Source organism: Entelurus aequoreus, linkage group LG15 (genome assembly GCF_033978785.1).
Source record: "Entelurus aequoreus isolate RoL-2023_Sb linkage group LG15, RoL_Eaeq_v1.1, whole genome shotgun sequence".
NCBI lineage: Eukaryota > Metazoa > Chordata > Actinopteri > Syngnathiformes > Syngnathidae > Entelurus > Entelurus aequoreus.
Window position 1 is genome coordinate 44,554,746 of NC_084745.1, and position 9,333 is coordinate 44,564,078.

The window sequence follows — 9,333 nt, forward strand, 5'->3', positions numbered from 1 at the left end:
TTTATCTATTTTAATGATTGGAAATGCGTAATTATGGCCAAAAATATGGAGAATATGTTGGGGTTTTTTAAACTCTTCATAGTTATGTTGCACAGTGTCATTGTTTTTGCACTTTGCAGCAAAAGACAAACTATCATTATATATTGGGAAAAAATTATGTATCTAAGTAGTTATAAATTAAGAAAATTATGTACGTATGTAGTTATAAATTAAAAAATAATAAATGTCAGTACTTATAAATTAAGAAAATAATTATGTAAGTTGTTGTAAATTAAGAAAATAATGTGAGTAGTTATAGTTATGAATTAAGAAAACTTTCGAAGTAGTTATAAATTAAGAAAATTATATATGTAAGTAGTTTTAAATTATGAAAATAATGTAGGTAGTTATAGTTATGAATAAGAAAATATAATGTATCTATGTAGGTATAAATAAATACAAAATAATGAATGTCAGTACTTAAAAGTTAAGAAAATAATTATGTAAGTAGTTATAAATTAAAAAAATGTGAGTAGTTATAGTAATAAATTGAGAACATTTTGTAAGTAGTTATAAATTAAGAAAATTATATATGTAAGTAGTTATAAATTAGGAAAATAATGTTGGTTGTTATAAATAAGAAAAAATAATGTATCTAAGTAGTTATAAATTAAAAAATAATGAATGTCAGTACTTGTAAATTAAGAAACTAATTATGTAAGTAGTTACACATTAAGAAAATGTGAGTAGTTATAGTTATAAATTAAGAACATTATGTATGTCAGTAGTTATAAATGTCATGTCTGTTGATCATGTTTTTGTTTGGCCATGTGCTGTTTATTATTTGGACTCTTTTTAGTTCCTGGTTGTGCGCTTCCTTGTTTGTTTGTTATCTTGCCAACCCATTAGTTTTCACCTGTCATGTCACGCACCTGTTTTCACTGATCATGTCACTATTTAAATCTGTCTGTTTCTGTTGTTTGTCCTGTCGACATCACACTTTTTCATCACTCTGCTTCATGTCATGTTCACAGTTCCTTGCCAAGTAAGTTTTGTTTATTAATGCCACAGTTAGTGTTTTTGTTTCATTGTTCATAGTTTCTGCCTTTTTGTGCAAGTTTTATTTTCATAGCCAAGTTTTTGTACTTCCGCCTTATGCGCGCTTTTTGTTTATTCCTTTTTTTTGAGTGTTAAATTTAAATCATTATTTAAATTCACATCTTGCCCGCGCAAATTTTCCGTTGCCTTCCGGAGAAACAAAACCCCAGGATCAAGTCGTGACAGTAAATTAAACAAATGACTATAAACGTTACAGAATGTACCTTCATCCCTATAAATCCAAATGATTTGTATTTAATATCAAAAAATGCAAATGTATTTGTATCATCTACTTACAATAAATCCTTGTTTATTACTATACATTCGCTGTGGTAATTAATTTCCTTAAAATCGGAATTAAAAATTATAAATGTAATATTTCCTTGGCTTAATTATATATAATAACCGTTTAAATAAACATTTTAGTTCATTTAGTCATTTCAATTATTGGAAATGCATAAAAATACTATAAGTAGGATATGTTTTTTTTAAACTCTTTATAGTTATGTTGCACAGTGTCATTGTTTTTGCACTTTGCAGCAAAAGACAAATTATAATTATAAATTAGGAAAAAATATGTATCTAAGTAGTTATGAATAAATAAAAAATATGTACATAAGTAGTTATAAATTAAGAAAATAATGTGAGTAGTTATAGTTATGAATTAAGAACATTTTGTAAGTAGTTATAAATTAAGAAAATTATATATGTAAGTAGTTATAAATTAGGAAAATAATGTAGATAGTTATAGTTATAAATAAGAAAAAATTATGTATTTAAGTAGTTATAAATTAAAGAATAATGAATGTCAGCACTTATAAAATAAGAAAATAATTATGTAAGTAGTTATAAATTTAAAAATAATGAATGTTAGTACTTATAGATTAAGAAAATAATTATGTAAGTAGTTATAAATTAAGAGAATGTAAGTAGTTATAGTTATAAATTAAGAACATTATGTATGTCAGGAGTTATAAATTAAACAAATGACTATAAACGTTACAGAATGTACCTTCATCCCTACAAATCCAAATTAAATGTATCTAATATCAAAACATGCAAATGTATTTGTATCATCTACTTACAATAAATCCTTGGTTATTACTATACATTCACCATGGTAATTAATTTCCATAAAAACGGAATTAAAAAATATAAATGTAATATTTTCCTAACTAAATGATATATAATAACCATTTAAATAAACTTTTTAGTTCATTTAGCTATTTTAATGATTGGACATGCATAATTATGGCCAAAAATATGTAGAATATGTTTTTTTTTAAAAAAACTCTTCATAGTTATGTTGCACAGTGTCATTGTTTTTGCACTTTGCAGCAAAAGACAAACTATTATTGACATTTATCACAAATTGTATAGTAGTGTATTTTAAGCATGTGTCCTTTTTTTCTATTCTTTATTGACAGCTTAGCTGTGTATGTAAGTACTATCAGTTATATAACTATAATGTATCTAAATAGTTATAAATTAAGAAAATAATGTGAACAGTTATAGTTAAAAAATTGAAAAAACTAACGTATCTCACTAGTTAAAAATTAAGAAAATGTATGTAAGTAGTTATAAATTAAAAGATAATGTGTGTCAGTACTTGTAAATTATGTAGGTACGTTTTTAGGAATCAAGAAAATTATGTATGTGAGTACTTCTAAATTAAGAAAATAATGTAAGTACTTATAGTTATAAATTGGGAAAAAAATTATGTAACGGTATCCAGGTAGTTATAATTTAGGAAAATTATGTAAGTAAGTGGTATAAAGTAAAAACATAATATATGTAAGTAGTTATACATCAAGAAAATTATGTATGTAAGTAGTTGTAAATTAAGAAAATAATGTAAGTAGTTATAGTTATAAATGAGAAAAAAATAATACACCTAAGTAGTTATAAACTAAGAATTTTTTAAAAGTAGTTATAGTTATAAATTAGAAAAAAATAATACATCTAAGTAGTTATAAATTAAGAAAATTCGTATGTAAGTAGTTATAAATTGTGAAAATTATTTAAATAAATAAAATACAATTATTATTGTCATTGTTTACAACCAGTTATAAATTAAGAAAATAATGTAAGTAGTTATAGTTATAAAACTATAATATATTTAAGTAGATATAAATTAAGAAAATGATGTATCTAAGTAGTTATAAATTAAGAAAACAATGTAAGTAGTTATAGTTATAAATAGTTATTCATTAGAAAAAATTATGTATCTAAGTAGTTATACATTTACAAAATTGTGTATGCAAGTAGTTATAAATAATATAATATAATATATGAAATTAGTTGTAAATTAAAAAAATAATGTAAGTAGTTATAGTTTTACATTTTAAAAATGATGTAGGTAAGTGTTATGAAGTAAAAAAAAAATATATATGTCAGTAGTTATAAATTAAGAACATAATGTCAGTAGTTATAGTTATAAATTGTGTGTGTGTGTGTGTATATATATATATATATATATATATATATATATATATATATATATATATATATATATATATATACTGTATATATATATATATATATATACTGTATATATATATACTGTATATATATATATATATATATATATATATATATTTATATATATATATACACACATCTAAGTAGTTATAAATTAAGAAAATTCGTAAGTAAGGAGTTATAAATTATGAAAATTATTTAAATAAATAAAATACAATTATTATTATTGTTTACAACCAGTTATAAATTAAGAAAATAATGTAAGTAGTTGTGGTTATTAATTAGAAAAAAATTATGTATCCAAGTAGTTATACATTTAGAAAATTGTGTGTGTAGTTAGAAATTAAAAAAAAATAATATATGAAAGTAGTTATAAATTAAGAAAATTATGAATGTAAGTAGTTGTAAATTTTAAAAATAATTTGAGTAGTTTTAGTTATACATTTTAAAAATGATGTAGGTAAGTATTATGAAGTAAAAAAAAAAAAAAATCAGTAAATTATGTATATCAGTATCTATAAATTAAGAAAATGTCAGTAGTTATTAAAAAAAAAAAAAAAGATAATAAATAAATAAAATAGTCAATTATAATTATAAATAGACCAGGTGCAGGTTGTGGTGGCGCTAGACAGCCGGCAGAGGGCGGTGTAGGTCCAGCTATATCCCATTTTAACGCCTTTATTATGCCGAAGTCTCCTCCTCGTTTTTTCCCCTTCTTTTTGTGCATCATTGTGTGTACCGCAGCAGCAGCAGCAGCAGCAGCAGCAGCAGGCCTGCTGATGCAAATCTCGGCGGTCACATCGGTGGTGGTCGGGCTCGGTTCGGACATGGCGTTCGATGCAAGTTTAAGGGCTGCAAAGTAGCTGCACAAAGCGCTGGAGTACGGTACTTTTTTTTTTTTTTTTTTTGCCTGTGTGCGTGTACGCCTTTGGCTGCCATGCTGGTGTTTTTGGATCTCCTTCATCGGATTTAAGTTGAAGCGAGGATGAAGCGTAGCCATAACGTCACGTTGTCTTTTTGCTTGAGAGCCAGCAAAGGGCACAGAGGAAAGCGCCAGTAAGAGACGAGGGAGGTGGCTTTTAAAGGTAAGACGCAAAAGTGGTGTTTTGTCACATGATGATGGGCCTGTTGTCATTCAACCCAGAAAAGGAAAGCTTAATTCCTATACCTGATTATTCATGCTAATTACAGCCAGGTCCATCAATGCCTGCTCCGATGGATTTAGTAATTGGACAGATTGGCCCCTCAGGTGCATCATCAGTCACCTTTGACCGTGTTAAACGAATTCATGCGAAGTAGCATTACTGTATTATTAATACCGTATTTTTCGGACTATAAGTCGCAGTTTTTTTCATAGTTTGGCCGGGGGTGTGACTTATACTCAGGAGCGACTTATGTGTGAAATTATTAACACATTACCGTAAAATATCAAATAATGTTATTTAGCTCATTCACGTAATCAATCAATCAATCAATGTGTATTTATATAGCCCTAAATCACAAGTGTCTCAAAGGGCTGTACAAGCCGTAAGAGACTAGACCAGTGGTTCTTAACCTGGGTTCGATCGAACCCTAGGGGTTTGGTGAGTCGGGCTCAGGGGTGAAATTATTAACACATTACCGTAAAATATCAAAAAATATTATTTATTTCATTCATGTAAGAGGCTAGAGCAGTGGTTCTTAACCTGGGTTCGATCGAACCCTAGGGGTTTGGTGAGTCAGGCTCAGGGGTTCGGCGGAGGTCAAGACACACCCGACTCATCGTGCATTACTGTATTATTAATACCGTATTTCTCGGACTAGAAGTCAGTTTTTTTCATAGTTTGCCCGGGGGTGCGACTTATACTCAGGAGCGACTTATGTGTGAAATTATTAACACATTACCGTAAAATATCAAATAATATTATTTAGCTCATTCACGTAAGAGACTAGACCAGTGGTTCTTAACCTGGGTTCGATCGAACCCTAGGGGTTCGGTGAGTCGGGCTCAGGGGAGAAATTTTTAACACATTACCGTAAAATATCAAATAATATTATTTAGGTCATTCAGGTAAGAGACTAGACCAGTGGTTCTTAACCTGGGTTCGATCGAACCCTAGGGGTTCGGTGAGTCGGGCTCAGGGGTTCGGCGGATGTGAAGACACACCCGACTCATCGTGCATTACTGTATTATTAATACCGTATTTTTCGGACTAGAAGTCGTAGTTTTTTTCTTAGTTTGGCCGGGGGTGCAATTTGTACTCAGGAGCGACTTATGTGTGAAATTATTAACACATTACCGTAAAATATCAAATAGTATTATTTAGCTCATTCACGTAAGAGACTAGACCAGTGGTTCTTAACCTGGGTTCCATCGAACCCTAGGGGTTCAGTGAGTCGGGCTCAGGGGTTCGGCGGAGGTCAAGACACACCCGACTCATCGTGCATTACTGTATTATTAATACCGTATTTTTCGGACTATAAGTCACAGTTTTTTTCATAGTTTGGCCCTGGGGTGCGACTTATACTCAGGAGCGACTTGTGTGAAATTATTAACACATTACCGTAAAATATCAAATAGTATTATTTAGCTCATTCACGTAAGAGACTAGACCAGTGGTTCTTAACCTGGGTTCGATCGAACCCTAGGGGTTCGGTGAGTCAGGCTCAGGGGTGAAATTTTTAACACATTACCGTAATATATCAAATAATATTATTTAGCTCATTCACGTAAGAGACTAGACCAGTGGTTCTTAGTTCTTAACCTGGGTTCGATCGAACCCTAGGGGTTCGGTGAGTCGGGCTAAGGGGTGAAATTTTTAACACATTACCGTAAAATATCAAATAATATTATTTAGGTCATTCAGGTAAGAGACTAGACCAGTGGTTCTTAACCTGGGTTCGATGGAACCCTAGGGGTTTGGTGAGTCGGGCTCAGGGGTTCGGCGGATGTGAAGACACACCCGACTCATCGTGCATTACTGTATTATTAATACCGTATTTTTCGGACTAGAAGTCGTAGTTTTTTTCTTAGTTTGGCCGGGGGTGCAATTTATACTCAGGAGCGACTTATGTGTGAAATTATTAACACATTACCATAAAATATCAAATAATATTATTTAGCTCATTCACGTAAGAGACTAGACCAGTGGTTCTTAACCTGGGTTCGATTGAACCCTAGGGGTTCGGTGAGTCGGTCTCAGGGGTTCGGCGTAGGTCAAGACACACCCGACTCATCGTGTAAATACAAACTTCTCCCTATCGGCGTTTTACGGATACGGCAACAGCAGAAGTCACACTGATTTGCAGGTGTGTAATTTGTTGTGAGTTTATGCACTGTGTTGGTTTTGTTGTTTGAACAAGGTGATGTTCATGCACGGTTCATTTTTGTGCACCAGTAAAAAAAACATGGTAACACTTTAGTATGGGGAACATATTCACCATTAATTAGTTGCTTATTAAAATGCAAATTAGTAACATATTGGCTCTTAACTAGTCATTATTAAAGTACTTATTAATGCCTTATTAGGCATGGCCTTATTATAAGCCTAACCCTCTAACCCTAACCCTAACCAAATAACTCTAAATTAAGTCTTTGTTACTTAGAATATGTTCCCCATACTAAAGTGTTACCAAAAACATATAATTTTGTCTTGAATTTTAAAAAAAAAAAAATATATATATTATTTTTCACTAAAGAAGGGTTCGGTGAATGCGCATATGAAACTGGTGGGGTTCGGTACCTCCAACAAGGTTAAGAACCACTGGACTAGACGTATACGATTTCATGGGATTTAGCGATTAGGAGTGACAGATTGTTTGGTAAACATATAGCATGTTCTATATGTTATAGTTATTTGAATGACTCTTACCATAATATGTTACGTTAACATACCAGGCACGTTCTCAGTTGGTTATTTATGCCTCATATAACGTACACTTATTCAGCCTGTTGTTCACTATTCTTTATTTATTTTAAATTGCCTTTCAAATGTATATTCTTGGTGTTGGCTTTTATCAAATAAATTTCCCCCAAAAATGCGACTTATACTCCAGTGCAACTTATAAATGTTTTTTTCCTTCTTTATTATGCATTTTCGGCCGGTGCGACTTATATTCCGAAAAATACGGTACTAGAGCTGTCCGATAATGGCTTTTTTGCCGATATCCGATATTGTCCAACTCTTAATTACCAATTCCGATATCAACCGATACCGATATATACAGTCATGGAATTTACACATTATTATGCCTAATTTTGTTGTGATGCCCCGCTGGATGCATTAAACCAGTGGTTCTTAACCTTGTTGGAGGTACCGAACCCCACCAGTTTCATGTGCGCATTCACCGAATCCTTCCTTAGGTAGTAATATGTTTTTTTACTGGTGCACAAAATGAACCGTGCATGAACATCACCTTGTTCAAAGAACAAAACCAACACAGTGCATGAACTCACAACAAATTACACACCTTACACACATTACCATGAATTGATTAAAGTGGACCCCGACTTAAACGAGTTGAAAAACTTATTCGGGTGTTACCATTTAGTGGTCAATTGTACGGAATATGTACTGGACTGTGTAAACTGTACTGTTTTATATAATGTATTCTTTTCCTTTGCAATCTACTAGTAAAAGTTTCAATTGATCAATCAAAAAACCTGCAAATCAGATGGAAAATTAGAGGGAACATTGTTTGTGGGTATCCATAATACGCCGATAAGGAGAAGTTTTTATTTCCATGATAAGTCGGATGTGTCTTTACCTCTGAGGCCGACTCACCGAACCCCTAGGGTTCGATCGAACCCAGGTTAAGAACCACTGCTCTAGAATAATACGTAATGTAGAGAACATACAAACTGTCAGGTTCAAACACTGATGACATCTATTAAACAAGACAAGAAGCAGGGAACTAAACAGAGACAGAATTAAATTTGGCTCAATTGAGGAGAGACGCCTGGACACTGTACCCTTGCACAGTGTCTCACCACGCTCTGGCGAAAGATTGTACGCCTTCTCTTTTATTTGGACTTTCCCTGATCACATGGCAACAGCTGTTTCTAAGGGACGGGGGTCGTAAACAGCCATCGCCTTTGGTTACAGGACAGTTCAAAGAAAAGGTCGTAAACAGTTCACAGAAAAGGTCGTATAACAGTTCAAAGAAAAGGTCGCCTGGAGGGGAGTCTGGTCCTGCTTCCTCTCCGCTTTTGTAGTTCTTTGGTCAAGACAATATCTTTCTGTTGATTACAATACATGAAAGAAACAGAACACCTTCATGTTGCTTCCCATCCTACGCAGTGGAGTTTTACAAGCCTTCTGCTTGGTAGGATTCAAGACAGCTTTTGTCTCATTGAAACACAAAGTTTTGTGCTAACTTAGATACAATTATTCTAACACAAACTCTTTATTTATTGACTCCAAAATGCTGAAACTCAATGATTTGGTGCATTTGCAAACAGCTAAAAGTATGTACAAAGCAACCTATAACCTGCTAGCCAAAAATGTACAACAATTATTCTTAAAAAAAGAGGAAAACCTAATCTAAAACATTTGTATGCACGTACGACACTTAAGACCTTTAGCATATCAGTATGTAGAATTAAAGTATGGGATGGATTGAGGAAAAAAGTTCAACAATGCACTAATATGGTGCAGTTTAAGAGGCTGTTCAAACTACAAGTGTTCACAAAGTACAAGGAAGAAGAATCTTGCTAAACATCTTGAACTTTGTTGAAAATGAGATATTATTCATCTCATAAGTGAATCAAGACTGGCTTAACTATGAAGACAACTG

General features: G+C 31.9%; 1 protein-coding gene across 1 annotated transcript in view; it reads left to right on the top strand.

The window, feature by feature from the left end:
- The first annotated feature begins 4,339 nt into the window (after nt 1–4,339).
- LOC133630178 (tyrosine-protein kinase yes-like) overlaps nt 4,340–9,333 on the top strand; it is a 52,199-nt gene continuing 47,205 nt past the window's right edge. Inside the window, 1 exon segment of the mRNA XM_062021580.1 lies at nt 4,340–4,643. The gene's annotated coding sequence lies outside the window, so the exon portion shown is untranslated.